The sequence below is a fragment of the Anser cygnoides genome, chromosome 14 (genome assembly GCF_040182565.1).
Source record: "Anser cygnoides isolate HZ-2024a breed goose chromosome 14, Taihu_goose_T2T_genome, whole genome shotgun sequence".
Lineage (NCBI taxonomy): Eukaryota > Metazoa > Chordata > Aves > Anseriformes > Anatidae > Anser > Anser cygnoides.
The window spans coordinates 2,038,514-2,063,568 of NC_089886.1; the positions used below are offsets into that span (position 1 = coordinate 2,038,514).

The window sequence follows — 25,055 nt, forward strand, 5'->3', positions numbered from 1 at the left end:
GCTTGCTTGTTTTCTCTAGGAAAAAGTGTATTTTATTCTGAGTCTTCTTCTACCTTTATTCAGACCATCCCTCAGCAGGATGTGAGAAGTTTGGATGCAGAACTGCTTGAATGCTAAGGCTTTTTATGTCGTATGCAAGATATGCTTGCTGCTAATCTGAGCTGAAGAAAAATAGCTATTTTAGAGAAAACAGCAGATTGAGTTTGGGGCATTCTGTAACTCCCAGGCATGTTTGTGCATTTTGGCCTTGAGAGGGCTTTTATGCTGGAAGAACTATATTTTTCTTCATCCATGGACAGGGAGCTTTTGTAATTGTATCACTGGTACGGTAGGTACTCAGTAGTTTGGTTTAGACTGAGACAGTGTCTCCTGACATATTGTTGACTCTTTTTCACAGGGTTTAAGTACTTAATACAGATATTCATACGCATTGCGAAGGCTTGCTGTAGACAAGTGGCTGCCAGACACTTGGGAGTGCTTGGGGATCTTTCAGAGGGGATCTTTCAGAGGTCTTCAGGTTGGCTGTTAGTTACTTGTTGACACTGTCTCTAAGGCACTGCTCTACATGATAGGTGCTGGTGGAAGCAGATAGCATGTGAATTCTCATGGAAAGATGGTCTCTTATCATGACTTATCTAGTCATAAGAAGAACCACCCCCAGCCCATGCCAGTAATCCGCATCCAGTTTGAGCGTGTGGTTTCTTAACCCCTGGCCTGATTGCAACTGTGTGGACACACGGTGTGTCACTGAGCAGTAATGCAGCCCTCCAATTGGGTTAGGAAACCACCTAAAGCATAAATCCTCAGCTGTGTAGGCTCAGTGAAGTACTTGATCTTGTCTTCTGCATTAGAAGCTGCTGCTTTCCTGTTACAGTGGAAAAACGTCTATGTAATCATCTTAGAGGGGAAAACCAACATCCAGGCTAAAATGTATAGGGTGGTGCCTGGAGAAAGGGTTTAGCTGTGACAAAGCGAGCCCTATGAGCAAGGCTGCTGACCTCTTACTCTATAGTATTCACAGCTGGGAATTGTTCCGTGCCTGCTTAGCACTGTGTGTGTGTGTTTATCTGCTGTGGGAAGAGCATGAGTAAAGCCTGTTAAGGAAGGATAATGAAAGTGAGCTTTCATACCTTGAGGATTTTCATGATTTGGGATTGTGGGAAAGATGCTTGATAGCGTGGACTACTTGAAACCCTAAGGCAGCCTCCAACCGCTTGCATGTACCCTCTGGGATGCTGGTGCAGGTGAGAGGAGAATCTTGCCTTCCCCTGCAGTGCCTCGTGGAAGCTCACCTCGTGGCAGAGCACGGCAGCCTGTACCCTGTAACCTTCCTCTGGTCTGTCATTTTGCCCACAGCATCACCACAGCAAGGCTCCGTTTGCAGAGCCCTGGGAGAAGGGACCTCCCAGCCATGCTCCAGCTTTCAGACTGCCTTTGGCTCAAGTACGTGCTTCAGGGCTTTTCTCTTGAAATTCCTGGTAAGGCCTTGAAAGAAAATCCAAAGTGAAACCTCCCTGTTTGCTCAGTGTTACCCATCAGCTAGGTCAGAACCCTCGATACAGCTGATGAATGATTTTCCCCTTAGAATCTGTTTTTCCTACCACACTTCCCTGGTGCTCACAACCCCATCAGCAACTTAGATGGGCAGTGGGCTTCTCCTCAGCGTTTGTTGCTGTGGCTGGGCAGGCAGGAGCAGTGCCCGTAGCAGCCCTGGCGAGGAGCAGGGCTGTGGTTCCAGTTGCGGGGTGGGTGGGCAGCAGGCGCCGCGGAGGTACCCAGCCCCAGTACTGCAAACAAAGCCATGCAGGGCTCTTTGCTGGCAAACGAGTGTGTGGGTGAAGCTGTTTTGCAACAGGTTTTTTGGGGCTAAAAGATATACTTTTTCATGTGTTTTTGGGTGGGCTGGCAATGGCAGGCCTGGAACGCACTCTCAGCATAACCCAGGGCATTTCTAACTCCCTCGTTCATCCTAGGGCACTGCTGAGGAGCATTCGTTAAATGACCCTTTCAGACCTGCTCATTTTTCCTTTCTCTGACCTGAAAATGGCCGAGCGCTGCTGCTCTCCGTGTGCTGCAATAAGGGCTGGGCTCTGGCTGAGCTCTTGCTCGGAGCATCCTCGTGTTCCTGCTTCCCGGCGCTTCTGTTAGCGGGAGCTGGGCCAGAACAGGAGAGCTTCATTTGGTGGTGTTCTGACGGGCTGCTGATGAAAAATAGTGAAATCTAGTGGGAGTCACCTCTGGCCCCAGGCTGGGAGGGTTTCTCCTTCAGCACTTGTTGTGCCAGGCCCCAGCTGCAGAACAGAGCCGTGGTGGTGTAGAACAGAGCCGTGACGTTTGATGTTGTAGAACAGAGCCGTGATGCCGTTAGCCTTGTGCTGCTGTGGGGAGGTGAGAGCCCGCGGTGGCTGAAGCCTGGTGGTGATGTGCATCTAGACGAGAGCAAACTGAGCAAATACAGATGGCCGCTTGTCCAGTTGTTAATCTCTTCGGGCCTTGGAGTGCTTTATCATTCCTTATAGCTGCAGAAGATATCGCTGTCAGCGTCTGTAGTCTGTAACTGCAAAGACCGTGGAAGATTGGAGGTGTCACGTTTTGCCTCCAGTCTGCCAGCCGGGGATCAGCGACCTGAGGGGACCTCGTGAACCTTCCGAGTGTTCTCAGCTTGGCTGGGCCGGGGCTGGAGTGACTCACGCAGCCGTGGTCCCCCGGGGTGCAGCGGTCCTGGTCTGCAGGCCAGAGTGCTCTCCAAGTGCCACATCTTCCAGGAGGAGGAGCCGGAGCTGCCTCTGGCACCCACCCCATCTGCTGCACATGGGCTGGGCCTGTGGGGCCGCTCGTCCCGCTGCCTCCAGCCCCGTGTCCCCGCTTTCCTTTGAGCATGGCAGCGGGGGACCACCAGCCACGTGTGGCCACCACCAGCCGCACAGCCACGTGCGTGGCACCGCCGGTCCCTCGGTGGCAGACCTGGGGTGCTGCCATCTCTTCCAGGCCCTGCCGCTGTGGCCTCGCAGCGTTTGCACTGGGTCTGCGGCGACTTCCTTCGCTTTCATCTTAGCTCTTGAATGAGAGACACAAATGAAACACCTCTGACTCAGGGAGATAGGTGAATTTGTAAGCCCTAATACCACACGCAGCCCTAGTCTGTCACTTCCTCAAAAGTGCTAAGTTTTTCACGTTCTCGGGTCTCGTTTTGCCTCCACTCCTGCGTTGCACCGGAGCGGTGCTGAGCAGCGCAGCGCGGCCGCGTCAGGGCGAGGGAGGTGGGGGCCAAGCTGTCCGCAGCCGCTGTCCTGGCTCTGTGCACGCCTGTGGGGCACCGCCCTCGCTGCAGAGCCTCTTTCGGGTGTCCTCCTTTGTCGTGTGAAGGCCTCAGCTGCTTTCTGGGAGCTCCCCCTTGATCCTGCACGGGGCTGAGCACTGAGCTGGTGCGTCCTGTCAGTCACTGGAGGGAAGCGGTGCCTGCGCTTGCACCCTGCACAGGAATTCAGATTTCTCAGTGACTGGGAATGGTATCTGAGTAAGACCTGAGCACCTGAATCGTTTTGTGACAGAAAAACATCGGCCCCTCGGTGCTTTCAGGGGGAGGCTTTGCACAGGCTGCGCCGCTCCGCTTTGTTGCCTGTGCGCCCTGCTCTAAGCAATAACCTGGCTTTACTAGATAACGAGCATCGTTTCACTCACAGGAAATAGGAAATGGTGAGTTGTGTTTGGTTTTGAAGCGATACACAAGAAACATTCTTGTGAACGTGGGTGCATTTAAACCCGGAGGAAAACAACAGCAGGCCGGGACCATGCTGGGGCACGGAGCGGGGCCGCCGGTGCTGGGGGCTGCAGCAGAGGGGGCTCCGGCCCCACACTATGGGACAGCAGGGGGTCAGCTGTGTCCCGGGGGGCAGCCGGTGACTTAGTTTGGAGTGGTATTTCCATCCTTGTTGGTCCTGACCTGACCCCAGAGGCCGCTGGCAGCAAAAGTGAATCGGGCGCCAGGGTGTGCGGGTGCTTGGGCCTGCTTCTGTCACGTAGAGCTGTGCCCGTGCCACTGCTCTTACTATTAAACCTTTTTTTTTAATATGCAAAGAAACATAAGATGAGTAAATGTCCTAGCTGTTGCACCTTCCCAAGCAAGTGAAAACAAGAAGGATGACCCAGGTGGGGCTCCTGTGCCGGCGCAGCTGCCCGGACAGCGCTGCTCCGTGGGGGGAGCCCAGCCGCTGCTGCCCCCTGTGTGCCCAGGAACCTGCCAGCACCTTGCAAACACAGAGGGGGACGAAAAGTTTAAATTATTGCACCAGCTCTGCAAATAAAACCAGGGCTGTGTGAAAGCTGGGGCCTGGCAGCAGCACTTCCTTTCTTGCTTGCCTTCCCTCTGCACTGCTGAAAATGTATGCGAAGAAATTCCAGTGGGGCCTTTTGGTTTGTGGCTTCACAAAACCTCATATTTCATCCCCAAGGTGTTGTTTCAATAAGAATAAATTACGGGCACATAAAGACTGTAAGTTTTTAAACTTCTAAATCAAGATTTGCTGCTTTTGTGCACTGCCACCTCTTTGCTTGGAGTCCCCTTCTCTGAACCAGAAGGGAAAAGCTGCAAGATGCAGTCCTGGCAAAAAGAGACGTCCTTCTGGGTATTTGTGTGCCCCACTTGCAGAAGTGTGCAGCTGCTGAGGTGGAGAAATGCTGACCTAGGTGCCACAGGACCAGGACTTGGGCTGCACCATGTTTTCATCAGGGGCTCCCTGGACACCGGGGGTGGCTGCTCTGCAGGGCGAGCACCCAGCAGTGCCCTCAGCAGTGGGACCTCTGCTGTGGGGATGCTTGTGCCACTTCTGTCCGCTTTAGTCCCACAAACCCTTCCACGCCTACGAGCAGCTCCGGGATGTGTACGGGTGTTTGCATGATGAAGGTTTGCCTTTGTTCTGAAATGTCAGTCAATAAAAGAATTAGAGAACAGTTGGGAGGAAATGCTCTAATGATTAAAAGCCATTTTTAGCTCATACCTGGGAAACCACAAGCTCGTAGCTTCACACAGACCAGAAGCTGCTTACAAATCATCTTTGCAATCAGTGCCTCTTTCCCTTCACTTGATGCTCATCTCCTGTCAGTGCACGGCCATGGCTGCGGTTGCACTTTGTTTGATGTGTTTCAGAAACAGCAGCTCTGAGTTCACAAAGTCAGAAGTCTGCCTTACGCCGAGCTGGGAGATTCGATTAAAAAAACAAAAACAAAAACAAAAACAAAAACAAAAAAACTAAGCCCCATCTGCCTGCAGCAGGGCTGGCACACCCTGAAGCGCTACGCTCCCTGCAGCACTCCTGGCTCCTGTAGTTCAAGTTGTTGCTGCTGCCAGCCTGGGCTTCGGCTCTCCCAGGGCCTTGCAGCAGCTTCCAGCAGCACGGCGAGCACCACGTCCCCAGGATGGGCCGGATCCAGCGCTTCCTGGCGAGGCTGAAGCTGTCAGAGCCCCAGGTGACTTGTGAGCGCCTTCTCTCCCTTCGGACCAGGCGTCACACCTGGGGCTGTGGTGAGCGGTGCTGCTGCTCAGCCTGTGAGCACATCGTTTTCTCCGGCTCCACGGCAGGTTGGTGACAGCTGCCTGGTTTCCACCAGCGTGAGCTCACACAGAAATCATCGCGAGAACTGAAAACAGGGGAAATGGCTGTGGAAGCGTTTGGTCTCTAGGAAATACTTCAGAAAGCCTGCTTGACTTGAGGTGGTGGTGTTCAGAGCAGCCACTGTCAGGGACTGGGTGTTCTTGAAGCGCTGGCTCGATGCACAGATAGAGGCAACCGCATCTCCCGCCCCATCGGCTGGGCTGGGCGAGCTCAGCACTGCTCAGCACCAGGACCAGGTGCACGGAGCAGAGCAGGGCTGCGGTTGGGTTGGTTCTGTAACCAAGCTCAGGGGCTGAGCAGCTCTGTTCCCCACTGGAGGCTCTGGGGCTCAGCCCTGCAAAGCACCCGGGCTTCCTTCGGCAGTGCTGTGTCCGTTCCACCTTTCTCCTACACATTTGGAAGATCAAACTCTTCATGTGTCTCTGAGGAGATGGCCAAGATATCTATGTGCTCAAAATAAGGATTTTCAAACCCATGCTGGTGTTGTAAGAAAAACGCCCTGGGCTGTTAATCTGTAGGTAACGTTGCCGGTTAGTCAAACACTTGACCCATGTATTTTCTGAATGTAAAGTCGCACTGGTCTGCAATTTGGCTTTAATTTTTCTCACGTCATTATTCACTGATCTCTTCCTTTGTAGTTGGTTCTTTGCAGGTTATTTCCCGTGCAACACTTTTCCATTTCTACCACACCAGGCCAAACTTTGAGGACAGACACGTTAAGTGCTGGGCACGGGGGCAGCCTCTGTAAGCAAAGTGACACAAACATTTTCTGGTGCCAAAAAGAAACAAAGCAGAGAGGCTACACCCACAACAGCCAGAAAGGACACAAACCCATTTTTTTGCTGCTGCCTCAACCGCTTCAGCTCGCCAGGGTCCCCAGCAGCGAGCATCCCCTGCAAGCAGCAGTGTCGTGGGCAGGTGCTGAGGGTGCCGCGGGGGGAGCCGGGTCTGATGGCATCCAGCTGGGCGAGCCGGGCATCAGCTGCAGCCCACAGCCCGAGAAGGCTGAGGAAGAGCATTGAGTGCTCGACAGGGAGGGGTTGTTTCCTCGAAAACAGCTTGCCTTTATTTAAAACGCTTTTATTAAAAAATGTACGTGTTAAAATACCCCGAGTGAAATTGAAAACAGAGTCCGTGTTTTCGCTGCTGCACAGTGAGCTGATGGGATGTCCTTGTGAGGGGGGCAGAAAAATAGAAGTGCCCTCGTCTCCTTGGCTTGTTACTCGTGGTAAGTACAAGTTATTTCAGCCACTTTTATAACCGGGGGCAGAGGGACCCCGTGGCTCCCCATCCTGACCTTGCAGCCCCTTTGCCACCGTGCCTTGCGAGAGGTGGAGGGCCCGGCAGCACCGCCTGCTCCCTGCTGCACCCCGGCCCCAGGACAAATGCTGCACGTGGAGGGGCTGGGCTGAGCAGGGCCCCAGATGCCCAGAGCTTGAGGGATGTTGGAACGACTGCCCCCAAAGTGTGAGAAAGAAAAACCTGCGGATGTTCTTCATGCAAAGGGAAGTCACAGAGCTCTTCTCTGAGCTGGCAGAAGACCAGCGTCTGAAGGGCAAGGAGACCTTTGCAAATGAAAGGTCACTGAGGAGAGGAAAAAGAGAGAGAGCTGATTCTTGCTGCTGCTGCTGTTTGCACGGCAGCTCTGGGAGCAGCGAGCAGCGAGCACCCAGCAGCCGGAGCCTCCTGAGGGTGGCTGAGCAGCATCGAGAGCGGCTCTGGGGGAAAGGGGCAGCACGGGGCAGGACTGGTGCACTTCAAGCCCCGGGTGATTCAGTGTGTTTGGGAACAAGGTCTGTACAAACCCTTATTTTAACCCAAAGATACTTTGTGGGGATCCTGTGCCCTGGGGCTGCTCTGAGTCACCCTGCGGTGCCCGCACACCCGAAACATGGGGAGTGCAGCACATCAAGGCAAGTCGTTGCTGACTTCCATTCTTAGCAACGTTTTCCCCTGGAAGCCACCAGCATCGCTCACCTGCGTCCCTGTGTTCCTGGAATACGCGGGCAGCGAGGACCTGGGGGTCTGGCTGGGGGCTTCCCGTGGAGGCAGCGGGCAATCCCTGCTCATTCCCAAGGGATTGATCCCATTCTTTTCCAGCTGCTTGTTGCAGGCCTGCAGCTCAATGTCTGAGCCTGGCTGGGATTTGCATGTAGAAGCCAGTATCAAAATCCCATTAAAATGAGGTGGCAACGAAGGTGGGATTTTACTGTCAAGAGCTATTTTTTGTTGTCGTAACAGAGATCTGCCCCGGCAGCGAAGCAGTGCTTGTAGAAACCATTTGGAGCTGGCAATGATGCTTTTTTAAACAGTGTCTTCCACTAGAGGTGTTCTGTGGTGAAGCAGCCACCACTTCTGCGAGTGTCAGGCATGAGCAGAACCTTTCATGTGATGTGGATTGTTTCTAAACTCCTGAGATGTTGCATTATTATATCGACCAAGTGTAACTTGAACAGCTTTCCATATAAGTAATGGCCACAGTGCAAATAGTTAATACCTAACATTGCATTTTAATGCATTTTAATTCAAATAAGGAAATGCTGTCGTTATTGGGGAGCTGCAGAAACAGAAGGGGGCCTCGTAAGGACGTGTTCTGCAGAACTGAGAGGTTCGGCTGAGTAACAATGGGACAAGGGACGTTTCCGATGAGTGATTTGAGTCCTGGCTAGATCACAGAACAAAGAAGTCGCTCGAACTTCTGGAAACTGCACTCTGCTTTCTGCTGGATTTCCAGCCCGCAGAGCAGAGCCGGCAGCACGGGACAGCCCCGCGGGGACAGGGAGCAGGCGCCGCGCTGAGACCCTCCGGCCGCGGCGTGGTGTGGGGACGCTGCACGGCCACGTCCTGCTGCTGGTCCCTGCTGCAGCATGGCATTCAGCTGGGAAACTGCGGTAAGTTCATCTTTGTTGCATTTTATGAGCCTTTTCTGGGAGGGAAGACTGGACTGCACAGGAAGCTGAGGCAAGGCAATGACCACTGCGTGCGCTCTCAGCTCCTGCTGCTCTGCCACCGCAGCCTCACCGCAGGTTTTTATCAGAGGGAGGTCTCTCTCTCGCTGCATCACACCTCTCTCTTTTCTATTTTCTAGCTAATAAGCCTTCCTTTATAACTTCTCAAAAGCTAAAATACTTTGTAAACGCCTCTCAGCCTAGACTGTAAGTGACTGCTCCATGTAGCACCTTGTCACCAAAGCAAAGCCAACAGGTAAGTGTATTTCCACTACACCACTCGGAGATTGCCAGGGGCATTGAGGCGGCCTTCCTTCTGGCCGGTGGGGATGCGATTTGCACCAGCCACGAGGTTTTTTCACCGTTCAGTTGAAATACGCGATTTTTGGAAGGCAGCGTTTAAGCTGAGGAAGAACCACTGGTTTTACACAGTGAAATCGCAGGGGGACGGTGGCTTTGCCAAGAGCACGCTGCCTGGATTTACGGAGGGGATGCAGGTGTGCAGCACCCACAGGTGTGGGCTGGGGCTGAGCACCGCTGATCCGCTGGGACGCCTCGTGTGTCCCCAGGAGAGCGGCCGGGAGGTGACAGGGGTGGCATTTTCACAGAGAGCCGAGGGGGAGGGAGGCAGGGACAGGACGCTCCCACCCCTCTGCTCCGTCTGTGCGCCCGGCCAGGCCCCACAGGCGGGGAGGGCCCTGCTGGGCGCTGTCCTGCACGGAGCATTCAGGCCCCGTCGTGAGGGCGGGGAAGAAACGTTCATAACGAGCTATAAAACGTTAAAAACCTCGCATGCGAAGCGTATCACAGATCAAATATGCTTCAGGACACGAGAGCCCAGCACTTATGGAAGTTGTTAGAATTAAGATTGTGCTGCTGCCAAGAACATTAGATCCAGATTTTTTTTTATTATTTTTTTTTTATTTTTTTCCATCGCCTTTGAGAATACTCAGAGCGTTGTGCTTGAAAAGCCTCAAAGTCTGGATGAAGATTCAAATAACTTAGGAAATTGGATATGGAGAAATGGGGCGATTTCAGGATTGTTTCTGAGCGGAATTAGGCGGGGTTTCTGCAGAGCCCAAGTCTTCTGAAAATGAATTCTTTTATACCTTTCGCACGTGGTTACTGCCAATGGCAGCCATGGTTCTAGTCTGCGGATTACTGATGGAGCGTTAACGCAGACAAATGATTTAATGCTTGACATTTCTGCCCTTGACTTTTTTTTTTTAGTAAGGTATTTTTTAATGATTTTTCCGTTCTGTATGGTGGTTACTATTGCTATTGTTAGAGAAAGGTATGGTGCCTTTTAATAAGAACATGCTCGTTGCCCACTGCAGCTCATTGCATTCATGACTCAAGGATGTGGCTAACAGCTCTATCTTTAAAGGGGAAAAAAAAAGCTTAAAATATTTCAGCTGTGATAAATAGGTACTTTAACCTCAGTGTCTGTCCTGTTTCCTCACTCTTTGATAAAGTCATGGGAAAGAAGAAATAATTTCAGTGCTGAAGGTGTCTGGCTGTGCCTTTGGGTAAAATCCCGTGGGTTAGGTGTGTGCAAGTCTTCTCCCTACCATCACTTCAGCAGGTACTTTCAGATGGCCACGGTGGTAAATGGTTTTGACAATCATTCTAAAACAGGCCTCTTCATTTTTCCATAGAATCAGTGACCTTAAGAGCAACCTGCATCAGAGTCTTCGTTTTTAGCATCTCTGCCCAGCTTTGGTTGTTTTATTATGGGATACATTCTCCAATTAAGACGTTAAATCCAGACGCGGCGCGGTGGGGCAGAATTAATTTTTTGCTTGGTTAAATGCTTCTTGGTTCTTTTACCCTGTAGAAGCCTGTGGGATGCCGGGCACGGCCCTGATCTTGAGGGTTTGTGGCTGGCCGGAGGCTGGGGCCATCTCTGTCCCCAGGGACCTTTCCCTCACCCCAAGTGTGAGGCCAGCCCTGCTCAGTGGGTGCGAACCACAGGCAGCCTCAGTGAAAGTCCTCCTCGGTTATAGTTCTATCTAATGGGTTTTAGATGACATGAGAAAGAAAACGAAGGCCCAGTTTTCCTGCTAAATCCCATGGTTTGTGCGTCTACGCAAATGCCGGGTCTGAGTCCCTTCGGTTTGCTGTTTGCTCCGCTCTCGGCTGACCACTGTGAGATGGTGATGTGGGGTGCCCAGAGCAAGTGTAGGGACAGCAGGAAGGGAGGGCTGGGCTGCTCGTATAATTTGCACCAGAAGTCTGATTCATCTGTTGGAACAGAAACTTGCAGTATTACTTCTTTCCACTTAAAGTTCCTGGGAGGGATGTGAGAGCTCTCTGCAGTGCTTCATGAGTGTTACGTGTTTCAGCTGCTGTCGTGCACTGCTTGTAGGGGTTGATAATGCAAGGCAGGAGCTGGGGTAGGACAGGAACTACTGGGATAAAAGTGCTGAACAGGGATAAAAAGTGCACGGGATGCCCAGAAAGGTGGTGGAGCCTCCGTCCTTGGGGATCTCCCAAACCTGCGTGTCCCAACACCTGCCACAGCAGGGGTGAGAGGGGAGAGCAGCCCGGCCTTTGCACTTGCCCTGGTCCAACTTCATGAGGTCCCTCTCGGCCCAACCCTCCAGCCTGTGCAGGTCCCTCTGAACGGCAGCACAGCCCCCTGGGGTGTCAGCCACTCCGTCCCATTGTCCAGGTGACTGATGAATAAGATGAACGGGAAAATTCGGATGACACACACTTCCCACGTGTGATCTGGAAATCACACACAGAATTTCTCTGGAAATAAGGTGGTGCTGAAACAGAATGTGAAACTACTGCAAATTACGGGGTAGGTCACCTTAAATTTCTCCTCTGCAATTCTGAATGAAATTTTATTAGTTTGCAAGTTGAGGTTAAGTCGCTGAGTGTTGTCCTTGAGTAATGAGCTGGGATTTCACTGCTTTCCCTATCCGGAGTCACGGAGCTTTTCTGTGCTTTGCAGCTTGGATGGTCTACGAGCAAAGCAAGGCCCAGTTCTCACAAAGAAGTAGTCATTTCCACTATACAAATCACTCTTGTTCATGGGGGAAGAAGTCAAATACTGACTGTCATGAGCTAGAGCTACCCTAGGCTGTGTCAGACCCTGGTGGATGGGAAGGTTTGCGTGCAGGAAGCACCCACGTGCATCATGCAAGGCAGAACAAATGCTTCCATAAAGAAGGAACTGCTGCTACGTACCCAATATAAATGGTTAAGGTTTAATTCTGGCTTGTTTTCCCTTTCTTGGTGCAGGGGCTGCAGGTGTATGCATTGAGAAGTAAATATCTGTACAGAGATAATGAGTTCGAGCTATGAGTGGGCAGTGGGTGCCTGTGGTTTTACCTCTTTACAAACTTAAAACAAAAATGAGTCATGCTGGGGATGCTATGGGACTTTCTGATAAGGTCAATGGAATATCATAATACTATCGTTTCAGAGGTAAGCCCAAGCACCATGTCCAGAATTTTGAAAATTAAATTAAATTAAGTTAAAACTAATGTCTTGGAGGAGCTGCTGGGGCAGGCTGGGTGCTCTGAGGAAAAACCCAGACCTAGCTCAGCAAACCTGACCATAGGAGATAATAAATTTACGGTCTCCACTATGAACTCCTTAAAATCGTGGACTCCCCCAGAATAAATGTCTTACTGATAAAAACAAGTTTCTTCTGTCATCCATGGTTCATACATTGACTGGTGCACACTGTCTGTGTTTCTGTCAGGTTTGTGATTCTTAGAAAAGGACTTGGAAATTAATGCCAACAGATTCTGCTAATATGGATCACTGAGTGTGAAATGGGTATGAACCAGTGAAAAGTATTTGAACAGACTGGCTCCAGGCGCTTTTGAGGATTCATTCTGTTTTTTCTCATGGTGTTGGACAGGAATATTTATTTCATCTCTAGGGTTTGTGAAGCTAAACTAAGTGCTCTTCAATTGCTTTTTTTTTTTTTTTTAACAGTTATTGTCAATGTACAGTTCAATTTCAGCTTCCAAACATCACTGTGATGTGGGTGTTCCCAAAGTGCTCATCTTGCATTGGATGCAGAAGGATGCAGACAGCTAAACTGAGACCCTCCAATCCCATCCCAAACATTTTAACCTGGAGATGCCTGATGGTTCGAGGTTTTCCAAGCACACTAGAAAAATACTTATGTTTGGAATGAAGCCTGGCAATTCAACAGGTTCTCTGTCCGTGTACAATACACGCTGTGTCTGTCCTTCTCACCATCACTCAGTAAGCTACAAAAATCAGTTCTGACATCCCCCTCTAGACTAGATACTGGTTAGTGATTAAGGCTTTATGGGAAATGGTGTAAACCTTCTGGTTTGTGTCTGCATATGAATTTTCTATATTTTTACATGTGTGATAAATCCTACTTCCATTATGAGTCATTTCCATCATTGTTAGTGACTTGAACACATATCCTTGTCCAAAACTCATAGAAGCTGGGTAGGCCATGAGTGCCAGAGGGGTGAAGCATGTTCGATGGCAGCAAACGTCTAAGCACCAAGATAAGCTTTACCTAGCCAACAGGTATTTGCACTGTTTCTGGGTTAGAAGACCATTCAGTGACTCAGTCACGTTTTGTCGCAGTAATTCTGAATCCTACCTCAGCCTTTTGTTAGAAGAGCTGCGGGTTATTAACTGATGCCAGCTAGCTCCTCTACGGTACGTGCCAGTTGTCTTTTGGCTCGTTGTCATGGCAAACTGCGTTTCTACCCAGATTTAGAGATGTCAGCAGTCTGGGTTCCCCGTGTTCCTCAAGTCTTGAGGACAAAACCCTTAAGCTCTGGTGTCTGCAGTTCGCACTGGTTCAGTGCTGCCTGTGTGCTCAGGAACAGAGGCATCAGGCAAGCAGCCTTCGAGAGACCGATGCCATTCACAGCCTCTTCTGTCTGGTGTCTTCCCATTGGTATTGCAGTCAGGGAGCGCTGATACTGCTGCGAGCAGAACTGCTCCTTGCCACTTGTTTGAGCCTAGGTAGCCTGCATTTTATTTTATTGTTTAAAATTCTGTTTTATGTCTCTTCCTAAGACTTTGCTATCGGCAGAGAAACAAATATCTCTGTCAGAAAAACAGCATCTGGCACCTGATTTGTACTGAGTTACGCAGAGCTATGCAAGGACTCATGCATGGGATATCATGCTCTGTCTTTCCAAAGCATGTGAGTCATCACAGTTCTGGATCTAGTCATAAACCGTATGAACGCTGCATACTGAAGAGATGTGAAAAATCCTAAGCAAAATCTATTCGGTATGCAGATGACACATGAAGCCGCTACACGTATCTGGTCAGATTCACGTTAAAGCGTATTGTAAAGAACAATTAAAAGTGATTACTTCAGTGCTGGGTGAGGTCTAGCAGGTTGTGTCCGTACCGGGTGCCGTGTCCCTTCCCTCCTGGGCACCCCCTGGATGAGTTTGCAAAGCCCCCGCTCTCCGCGGGACTGCCCTGCGGGGCTGTGCTGGGTCCCATCAATCCCCGCTGGGCACCACAGACCCGAACCCCCCACACCCGCTGTGGGATCGCTTCCCAGCCCTGGCTAAAGCGTGTGAACACTTCTTCTGTCCCTACGTGCCGAAACCCACGAGCCTCATGCCTTTCTCTGCATCCCTGGTGACACAACTCAATTGCATGTTTGGTGACCGAATGATACAAATGACGACACTGGGCTGAGCTTGGCATGAAAGGTTTTTATTGCTATGTACAATTTAAAATCACCCACTCGCATTAACACTTACTATGGATTCTAGTTTGTAAGAGGCATCTCTTGCTCCCCATCCCCAGCTGGCCCCAGCGCTGCCCAGGGGACCCTCTCCTCGGGCCACCCCTTGCGGTACCTCCGCAGGCGAGGGCAGGTGCAGTTCTTGGTGTACAGATCCACCTCGTTTCTCACAGTGCTGGTGCAATTGACCGCCTCGTTGACCCATTGCAAGAATTCTTTCATATTACATTTAAATTTTGAGAAATCTGCTTCCATATCTGCGCAGTCATTTTCATGGTTTGTTTTTTTCTAAGGAAAAAGAGTAGATGCTGGTTGATACAAGAGTTACGGAACAGTTCCACCCAAATGCTGCACGTTCTCCAGGACCTCCCCAACTCCCTGGTACAGAGCTAGAAGCAGGCCAGCTGTCGTTCACTGGCCTCAGATAATTTCACCTTGCAGATTTAAGACAGGTCAGAGCATTTCACCCGTAATATCCAATTTCCCTTATAATATCCAAATCCTGGAGACACAAAGGGAGCCCAGGATGCGCTGTGTGGTCCCAGCAGCATCCCAGCCTGCTTGTTCTTACCACAGAGGTTTCAGCTGCAGCAGTGTGGAGTTCAGCATCTGGGTATCGGTTTCATCTGCAACTTGCAGGCATTAAGCAAACTGATGCATATCTGTTTTTCTTCCAAAAAGAAGCCTGTGGCTCTGTTTCAGGTCAGCAATTACAGCCACTTTGAGAACACATGTGAAATCTATTTTCCATCACCTTATTTTCTCTGTCTTTCTCTCTTTTTGCACCTAATAAATCATCATCATTACTGCAGGTCTAAATATTAATATTATCTGTATAAGAATGAGTTTGTGCGTGATAGACAAACCTTGATATCCTTCCATGGAGCTACAGCTGGTCCAAAATTAAAAAGGAAGAACAATTTCTTGGCTACCAGACCTCAAAATATTGAGTTAGAGTTTACCAAAAAGTGAGCAAGAAATTATGTGACAGGTGACATGTTACTGAAAAACTTCCGCTAATTCTCTCTAATTCCTTCAGGGGAAGTAACTTTTGGGGAACGTTGGTGGCAATGTCTTCTCAGCATATCCATAGACTTAACTAAAGGCCTTATCCGCCATCATATGTGAAAACTGGTGCAATCCAAGGGCTGCGGCAGCCTTGCCTGGCTGGGAAAGATCCGCTGTTTGCAGTGGCTGGGATTGCTTTGCAAGTGTCCAAGAGAACTAACGAGACGTTGAAAAAAATCCCCAAGTGGATAAATCCCCAACCTGGATAAACTGATAACTGCAGGAAAATGTTTGAAACTAAAATCAAATAAATAGCGAAAGCTTACCTTCAGAATTGAACAGATTTTTTCAAGCTCGCTCATATCTCTTTGAACTATGGTCATACACACAGATATGTTCAGTCTGTTTAGCTCGTGAATGAACTTGTCGATGTTCCGGTGTGCACAGTTTTTGCTCTAGGAGAAAAAGGGAGAGTAAATGGTGTTCTAGTTTACAGAAAGAAGAAGAAAGGAACAGTTAATAAACCATATTAAATAAATCAACTATAATTTTCTCTGGAAATCTTAACTTATTCTATCTGATTTCTTTTTCGTACCTTTTTAAGAAGTCATATTATATGTGCAGTATTCGTAACTATTACAACCACAAACTTTGCAATAAAAGTGCTCCAGTTTCTGCTAGTGGTGAATTTGACAACATTTCAAATTTGATCCAATTCCATTGAAATCAGAGAGAGTTTTTTGTTTGTTTGTTTTCCTTAGATATAGGATGTTTACAGATAGCTGTTTTGAGCATTTTCCCTTGTATTGCATCAGTTAGTGAACAGATCTTACAAACATCAACAGAAATTTCTCCTGAAAAGCATTACAAAGAACTTAGAAAACTGAGGAAAGGCATACCATTTGTAACTGAGAGCAGTTAGGACTAGCCACATTCAAGCAATCTTTTAAAAATAGGACGTGGTGTGTTCAGAAAGCAAGAGGAGAGCTGCTGACTTGAAGAGGAAAGGCTGTCCCCTGAGCCAGCCGGGGCTCTTCCCATCAACGGCGGCTCTGTGCCCCTCTTAGAACAAATTTTTGGGTTCAGATCCCCCTTCCCATTCCCTCACGGCTCCCAGAACCACGGCTCTTTGCCAGCCCAGCAATCCCTCTCTTAGCTGCTATTTTACATGTTGCCTTTAAATGTCCTCAGACCTCTCCGCTCAGCGGTTATACTTTAAGCTTATAATCCATGAGTCTCTTTGGAGATTCCAACTGAAAATAACAGAATAAGAAACAGCAGCTTCTTACCTTTAAGCTAGTCGGCGTGGTGAGATATCCCTGAAAAAGACAGAAATCAGTGTGTTACGAATTTTAAATCATCTCAAAAAGCAAGCCTGGTGTGGGGGAAGCAGAAAATGATTTACATTTAAAGATGTTTTTTCAGCATCCAGTAAGCAAATTATTTCCTCAATTATTGAAGTTTTATTGATCTTCTGCAGAAATGGCATTGCCTTCGGAGGAATAAAGTAACTGGATGCCCTACAGCTGAGTAGTAACAAGACCATGTAAAAATACATTTTAAAGGTGTTGTATCTGGGAGCTCAAGTTTGGTCTGAAATGTGCCTCGAGTTCAAGCTCCTCTCCCTTGGCAGATGCTAAGCTCACTTATATAGAGAAGCTTAGTTAAGGGCAGGATGTGATTACTATCTTATCTCAGTTATGAATCAATAAAATAGGAAATAGACAACAACTTGAGCTGTCGAATTAGCGACATATCTCATTTGAGAAGCATTTATGATTAGTGTTCCAGCAAACTTCCTAAAGGCTCTAACTCCAGGGCAACGTTTCCATGCAAGGAAGAGCGATGTACAAGGGCACTAATGACGTGCAAGGGCACTAACGATGTGCAAGTTAGTGTAAAACTTACTAACGTCTGAGGAAGCTGGAGTAACACAGCCATAAAGACCATCGTTTCTTGTCGGAGGAGACTGCGTCCTATATTGCCGTGAATTACTGCAGCTTACTTCTTTCAGTGCCCCCGTGGTTAGCATCTGCTGAGGATGGAGCCCACAGGAGCGAGGTGATCCCTGCATCTCTCAGCATGACCCTGTCGGGAGTGTGGGAGCAAGGGTGCACACTGATGTACAGCACTGCCTTGCAAAACATTTTCTGTGGGAAATATCTTTTCTGTGACCTGACAACAAAGCAGAAGGTGGTTTGTTCATCATAATTACTAAGAGTGATGACTGGACCTTATCCTGACGTCATTAATTTTTTTTGACAGTGCCGCATAAATCTTCATTCTCAGCTGTCAACTGCAGCTTATCGTTCTGGGGGAAACCTTCATCGCTTCTCTCATCGCACTTGGGCCCTTCGCAGGAGCAGTGAGGTGCTTGTTTTTATGTGAATATGTGAGCGAGGGGGGGGAAAGGGACCAAAACCCAAGCGGAACACCACAGGCACCCGCCCAGGGGCGCTTGGGGTGGGATGCAGCAGGAGGGGGACGAGCTCTCCCCGCTCCCCTGTGGGCTGCGGCTCCTCAGCACAGCCAGCTAAGGGTGGGGTAACCACATGAGAGAGGGCACTTCCAGATAACTTGGTGTTTGAGGAGCAATATCATGAGAGCAATTGCAGAAGCAGGGCTTAGATAACACTGAGATAATGCGACTCTAAAGTAAAAAAAATAAACAAAAAAAAATAAATCTAATTGTTCCATGATGGGTTGCAATGAATATGGTTCATACAAGAAGTATCACCCGAGGGAGGTCTCGGTGAGGAATCACTTCTGGCCGTCAGGAAGCAGTGTGAAAAGTGAAATTATTAACCACCAGATTTTGGGCCAAGCGTACCTGGTGGTCTGGTAGTCTGCGTCTGCCTGGGGACACCGCGCGGCTCGTGCTGCCCCACCTTCTTGTTTGCTTGTTAGCAGCTCTGACTTCAGCAGAAAGCTGCAAGGAAGGCATTTGACAATGCCAGAAAGAAATAGGCTTGGCAAGTGCTGCTTGGACGGGGTTAGCAAGGAGCCAGGCTCTCAGCTGCAGCGCATCAGCCCAGAGCTTTGCAAATATCCGCATCAGCCTGTGCCAGCTGAAGGTCTGGCCCAAATATTTCCCACATGTTCCAGTTTCTTCTCTAAATCTGTTTGATTTTCAGAGATGGTATTTCACGTAAAGTGCCTGATGATGTGCAGAAGTGGCAGGTTGGTTTTACCGGGTTTCATTAGGCAAAACTTTTCTGTTGGGCGAGGCACACGTTTCATTTTGAAGTCCTATGAATGCAATACGAAAGTTTGGGACAGGGTGGTGTTTCGAGTCCTTTGTCGGGACGTTTTGCAGTGCCCCTACTATAAACACGCACCTGCGTGTTACCTTTGTCCCCGTTGCTTCGCCGCTCGCTTAAGGTGCCTGGTTTGCAGAGCAGGCCGTCCCCCGCTTCCAGCACTGTGTGGAAGGCTCTTGTACAAACACCCACCTGGGGGACAATCGCCAGAGCTGCGCTGCCCAGTCCTGCTTGGCTTCCCCTCTCTAACAAAGACCCTGATTCATTCTCTTAAAATGTAAGCTTTTAGGATTGAACTGCTCGTGCAACGGCTCCCTGGTGTCCAGGCCCCTCGCTCCCCAGTGGTGCTGGTGGGACACCAGGGAGCCTTTGGGACCGGCAGGCTCTTGTCCAACAGCACGTAGAGGTGGTTAAAGTGAGTCAAGGAAAGCAACGTTTAAACGCGCTAAACCGGCACGTAAAACCAGTGAAACCAGTATCTCCTTTTCTCCGACGTGAGGCTCAGCATCTCCCGGGGCTGCAGGCAGGGAGCCCACCCCCGTTTTGTCCCGCGGGGGGTGTCCCAGCCCGGCCCGGAGCCGCCCCCCCGCGCCGGGCCGCCTGGCCGGGGCTGCCCCCTAGGGGCGGCCGGGGGCAAGGAAGGAGCCGCCCGAAGGGGGGGGGGGGGCCGGGTTCGGGGCCCCCCGCCAGCCCCAGCACCGCCCGGAGCCCCCGGGGCCGCGGCTTTATCGCAGGTGAGTGCGAGCCCGTGCAAAGGCTGGGGAACAGGCTGAGCTCTTGGCCGTGTCCCCCCCCGCATCCCGCGGGGTGCTGGCCCCTCTCGGAGCAGCCTCTCCCTCCCTGGAAGGCTGGAAATATTATATATATATTTTTTTGCATGCAATTGTAAAAAACATCTTTTTGCAACCATGGCTCTTTGCACCCAATTGTAAAAATCAGATCGCCTTTTTGCAACCCGGTGTCTTTGCTAATGCTTATGTAGTCTGTGATCTCCCCCCCCCCAGCCTCTCCCACGGCACCGCTGCTAAGATTTATTCCTCGTTTAGCCCCGGTGCATTTGGCTGCTCCCTGAAGACAGCACCCCAGCAAACAGCGAGGTGCTGGGCTGTGAGCCGGCCACGCAGAGCGTGCAGCCTGTCCGGCTCCTCAGCCGGCTGCACGCCTAAACTGGGGCTGGGGGACAAGTCCCCCCGGGGCTGCTCTTGGGCACCATCCCATACACCCATATACCCGCTGTCTGACTCCCCCTCACAGGCTGTAAAGCCACTGACACCTTGAGCCTCTTTTTCTAAGCATACAGGATTTTTGTGGGTACTGGTTAATGATTTATCCTTAAATATTTGGGGGAGGCAGGGTGATGATGACTGAACCTACTGTTTTCACCCTGTTCACACAATGAATACCGTGTCTGCCCTTCCCCAGCCCCGAAGGAACTTCTCTCCAGGTGTTATTAAAAATACTAGCTAATTCCTCAAACATGTCAGCTCCCTTAAGTGACTGCTGCGGGTTCTGGCGGGGACTCCCCTGCCCCTCCAACCTGCCCTTTGCTGAGGTCTGCATGGGATCGGGGATCCCGCAGGCACAGCACGGCTCCTACAGTCGCTGCTGTGGGCTAAATCCTCTGTGAATCAGGGCTCCTAGGGGAACTTTCTTCCAGGTGCACGGCGAAACCTGCAGAAGCAGGTGGTGATGACGGGCCAGGATCGTGAAATTCCAGCCGGAGAATCCCCTCGGAGGGGAAGGCTGCCTGGGGATGCGGGCACAGCCGCGGGCTGGTGCTGTGCCTCCCTTCCCACCCTGCCCCAAACGAGGTCTGCGCTGCCCCTTCGCTTCCTTCTGCGTGGGCGAATCTCCCTGCGATCGGAATATCCACCGGAGGGGAAAGGCGAGGTGCTGCAGTGAGCTGTCTGCCACGAAGTGAGAGCAAAGGAAGGAAGAACCAAAACCACGACCCACTATTTAGGCGCTACGTTTACCCTGATTTGAAAACAAAAGTGGTGTTACGTGGTGTCTGGACCTCCTCGTAAGCTGCTACACAGAGCAATTAATCATCTCTACAGTTTCTGTGTAGTTTTGGGTATAATACCCTCCCGAAACTGCCAGAACCTCACCATTAGAAGACCCCGATCAGACCAGTCTAACATGTTTGGACTGAATCTTCCTTAAATCACCATAAAACATCACAAATGAAATGATGATAGTTACACAGTTGTGCAAGAGTTTTATTTTGCATAGATTCTCTTAGAGTTCGATTACATTCATAGAGTTCTGCATAAAAATTTCCCAATTTTTTAACTGCGTGCTGTCTTGGCAGCACACAGGTCTGTTCAAACAGCCATATCTCCACAATTTGCACCTCTCATTTTTTTACATTTTAAAGCGATTGTCACTGCCTTGGTAACAGTAATGTTCCTCACTTTGGTTAAGATAAACACTTTAGCATAATTTAAGGAGTAAAAGTTGCATCCTTGCACAAGACTCTCCCCTGACTATTACCATAGACTCTTCTAAAAAGATGCAAAACCGCACTGAAGGCATCTGGAAACATCGGGCTTCCCTTCGGCAGCTTATACCATCCTCACAAGACTCAGCAGAAATCACCTTTGTGTTCACAAGGCGAGAGGGGCTGAGCCTGGAGGTGGAAATCCAACTTCGTGAGGGTCTGCTGGGGCCAGACGGCTCCGAGAGCACTCGGATGCAGCTGGGAAAGGTGCAAAAGAAATAAAGGTGCGAGGGAAAGGAGGCGGTGCCCACGGAGCCCTCCGCACACACCAATAAATAAGGGTTTCCTGAGTTAAATAATTATTGCATTTCTGCATTACAAAAATAAATAACGGGACATTTCTGCAAATAAATAGAATAAATAAATATGAATAGATACAGGAATAAATAACGGCTCCCAGTAGCCTTGCTCACTAGAGTGAGGATACTCAAACGAGGACACGCAAAGCTGGGGTCTCCCACCAGGCTGGACCAGGGGCACTTCAATCCTCTTTGAAGACTGTGCTGGTTTCTCCTAGTGGCCATAGTGGTTCAGGAACCTCAATAAATATTCCAAATTACTGTAAAAGTCCTTTTCTTCTGGCTCCCACTCATGTTCCTGGGGGGAAAAGAGAGGAAGAAGAGTTTAAGAAACATAATTTGGGCACACAAGATGCATTTTGTTTCTTGACTGTAGTTTTTTTAAATACTTTTTGAAAAAATAATTTTAAGTCCATGAAAGCACCGAACCTGGAGGCAGCTGCATGCTTTAACCATGCACACATTTCACTGCAACTTGGACAAACACTGGGATATCTTTTACAGTAATCTAAGCACCATAAAACAGTGAGCAGAAAGTCCATCCCAAGCGTACCATCCGCCCGTAGCATGTCTTCCCGGCAGCGTGGATGCTCCGCAGTTCCTGAGCAATTTGTCTCTCCATCGGCGTCTCTCTGCGGCTTTCCAGGACTTTAATAAATTCCTCCAGATAGGTGATGGCGCTCCCTTCCCACTCCTCCCTGGGAGTTATGTTGTTCTGCAATAACAAACCTCGGTCATTCCTGCTCTTTCTTTACTGTATCACTGGTGCAAGAAGCATCCCACTAATGGAGCTGAAATGCTGATTACATGAAATGACGTAACCCAGCGGGACGCCTCTTTTGATGGCAGAAGAGCCTGCCAAAGGATGGGCTTTGACAACCACCGGATCCCCCTTCTGTCTCAAAAAGCACACAAGCCACACCACCAGCGACCGGCACTGCAACGTGAGCCGAAAAGCAATCTTACCGGAGGCGAGATTTCTCTGTTGCCCTGCAAGAGATTGATAAAAACCACATTAGCAGATGCGCTACCAGAACAAAAAGCCGGCCGTGCGGCGAAAAGCAAGCGGAACGGAGGTAACCTGTAGCTTCTCAACGTTGCTGATGGTTTCCAGCAGGAGGGAGCTGGCAACGCAGGCTGGCCCCGTGGCCGGCGGCACGGGGACCGAGGCACCCAGCGCCCAGCAGCTCAGCACCAGGCAGAGCAGCGGCAGCATTGTGGTGAGGCGCCGTGCTCCCCGTCTTGGCTGGGGACGGCTGGCTCCTGGCTTCCTTTTATACGTGCACCGTGCGAGGAAATGATTAATAGCTCACCGCAAATATGCTCAAACCGAAGGCGAGAAGTCACCTGTAGAGTGGAAGTTGTTACTTTCTTATCTGACGGGGGAAACTACATGTTTCTAAAATAAAGATCCCCCGTAATTCAGTGGGCACTATGTAGTTCAGAAGTTTGAGGCTAATATGGTTTCAGATACTGGAAAAGCCTTATGATGCTAGAAGGATTAGTAGCAGATAAACCAGGGCTACCTAGACACCACCCAGATCTTCACATTTACATTTTCTCTCCTTGATGTTATAGCTCATCTTCACTTTTACCTTAATAAATGCTTCTGCCTCGTTCGGTATCGTTGTCCTAAGGAACCCGTGGCTGACCCAGTGGTGCCACGCTCACATCCAAATGACAAAATGAGAGCCCTCCAGAGACCCTGCGGCTGCTCTGTGAGCCAGGTGCTCTCCGGAGGATGTGAATCCATCCGGCTGGCACTTCCCTGTGCCCTGTCCACAGGAGGTTTGGGCGAGGGTCACCCCGTGTTGATGTGCCCGGCACTGCGTGCCCCCGCTCAGGGCGCACGGGTCCTGCATGTCAGTCCCGCAGCAGTTTTTCCACCTAACTGGCAACTTTTTTAGCGTGTGTTTGGTTGGATGCTTCAGGTCCTTCTGTCATTTTGCTGGTTGTTTTCTGGGGAAAGCAAGCGGTTGTCCCTGCCGCTGCCCACTGCAGAGCACTGCCAAGCCCGCGGCCGGGAGCTGGAGGAGCCCTTCTGGAGGCAGAGGCGTGGTGCGGAGCAGACTCTGCTCCCCTCCCGCACGCCCTGCCTCTGCTGGCACAGGGATCGTGGCAGTTTTCCTGCCTTGCCGGACTCCCCCCGATGTTCCCGGCTTTCCCTGCAGTCAGCAGAGCAGTCTTACCCCAGAGCTGAGGCCGGGCCACCGTGCGTTATTGCGGTGGTGACCGGAGGAAGGCCAGCTGTGCCTTGTGCTGTCAGTGAACGAGCATCAATTCAGTCCAATTGCAGGTGCACAGGGGGGAACACCTGTCCCCACTGTTCTTATCTGGTTTCTTAAAGAAAACCCCGTTCCTCTGATTTTATTGAATTTGGGGATAAGATGAGCACAGCGTCCTGGGCCCCTGAGTACCACACTCAGTGGAAACCAGAACTGCCCCCGGGGCTCAGACCCTCGCCCCCGTCTGTTCCCTTCCTAGAGAGCGGGTGGCCCAGGGCTCCGCGCATCCCTGGCCCTGCTGAGGCCGGGGAGAGAAAGCAGAGTAAGGAGTGCTTTAAAGGGGCCTAACGGGTCGCAGGTATTGCGTGGACGAGTGCACTTTCTGGTGCTGTACATCGCAGCCAGTTTCAAATCACGCGGAAAAAAATCTCATCCCTTGGAAGAGGCGGGGGGAATCAGGGCTGAGGCTAAACTTCCTATCAGTGAGCACCAGCGAATTAGTTTTTTTCTCACAGCTGGCTGAAGAAATGAGAATCTCTGTAGGAAGAGCAGAAGGGAAAGGAGTAGGCAGTATGGACTTTTACCGCTGGAAAAAAAACAGAACTGCTGCGTTGGAACCCCACCTTGTTCTCTTTATTCTTTTTATAGCAGCTAATGACAGGCAAATGTGTTCTTAGATTGCAGCCAGGATGGAAAAAAAAAAAAAAAAGCTGATAAAATCAGAAAGGAGGATGGAACTTGTGGTGTGCTCATGTACGTACGCTGATCAGTTGGTCTCTAACACACTGACTCATTTGCAACCAGTCAGAACTGAAACCGCTGTGACCACTCTGCTCATCTCATGGCAGGATCGGCGCTGACCTTTCTTTCCTTTCCTGCAGCGAGGGGATAGCTGCGGTGGGATGCCGCCGGGGCCCGGGGAGTTCCCGGGCGCACCTCTGGCCGCCTCCGCCAAAAAATCCGAGGAAGACTTGCGCGAGCGAGATGTGAGCTCCGATATGACTCCGCTGACATGATTTCACTGGGAAGAGCCATCCGAAGTATCCCCGTCCTCGTCGGACACCGAATTGAATTGACGAGCAGAAAATGGGTTGGCCCGTTAAGGAGTAACTGAAAGCCTAACAGAAAACTAACCGAGCAAATTTAAAAAAATAAAAAATTACAAAGAAATTAACTGAAAGCTAACGGGAGTTGTCAGGTTTCTGAGTGTGCAGGGATGGTGGCCTCCATTTTTGTGAGCCGGGCTCTGTGCGACTGGCGTGCAGTGTCAGGGCGGTGACGGTGCAGGCTGCTCCTCCGAGCAAAATTCACCCTGCGAAGGGTTTGCTGGAGAGCCTCCGGGTCAGCACCACGTGTGTGGTCGTTATGTGCTCGGCACCACGTATAGACTGCTCCAGTAGGAGTTAAGCCAGCTGAAGGGTGATGGATTGTCATACCAGGGGAAAGCAGCCTTTTTGAAGTGATTTTACTCATTT

General features: G+C 50.3%; 1 long non-coding RNA gene across 1 annotated transcript; it reads left to right on the forward strand.

Annotated features, from left to right (window-relative positions):
• The first annotated feature begins 5,268 nt into the window (after window positions 1-5,268).
• On the forward strand, window positions 5,269-24,541 carry LOC136786360 (uncharacterized). The gene is made up of 3 exons (XR_010824865.1): window positions 5,269-8,503; window positions 17,559-17,663; window positions 24,462-24,541. It is a non-coding gene; the product is annotated as an uncharacterized lncRNA (long non-coding RNA).
• Window positions 24,542-25,055: the final 514 nt, after the last annotated feature.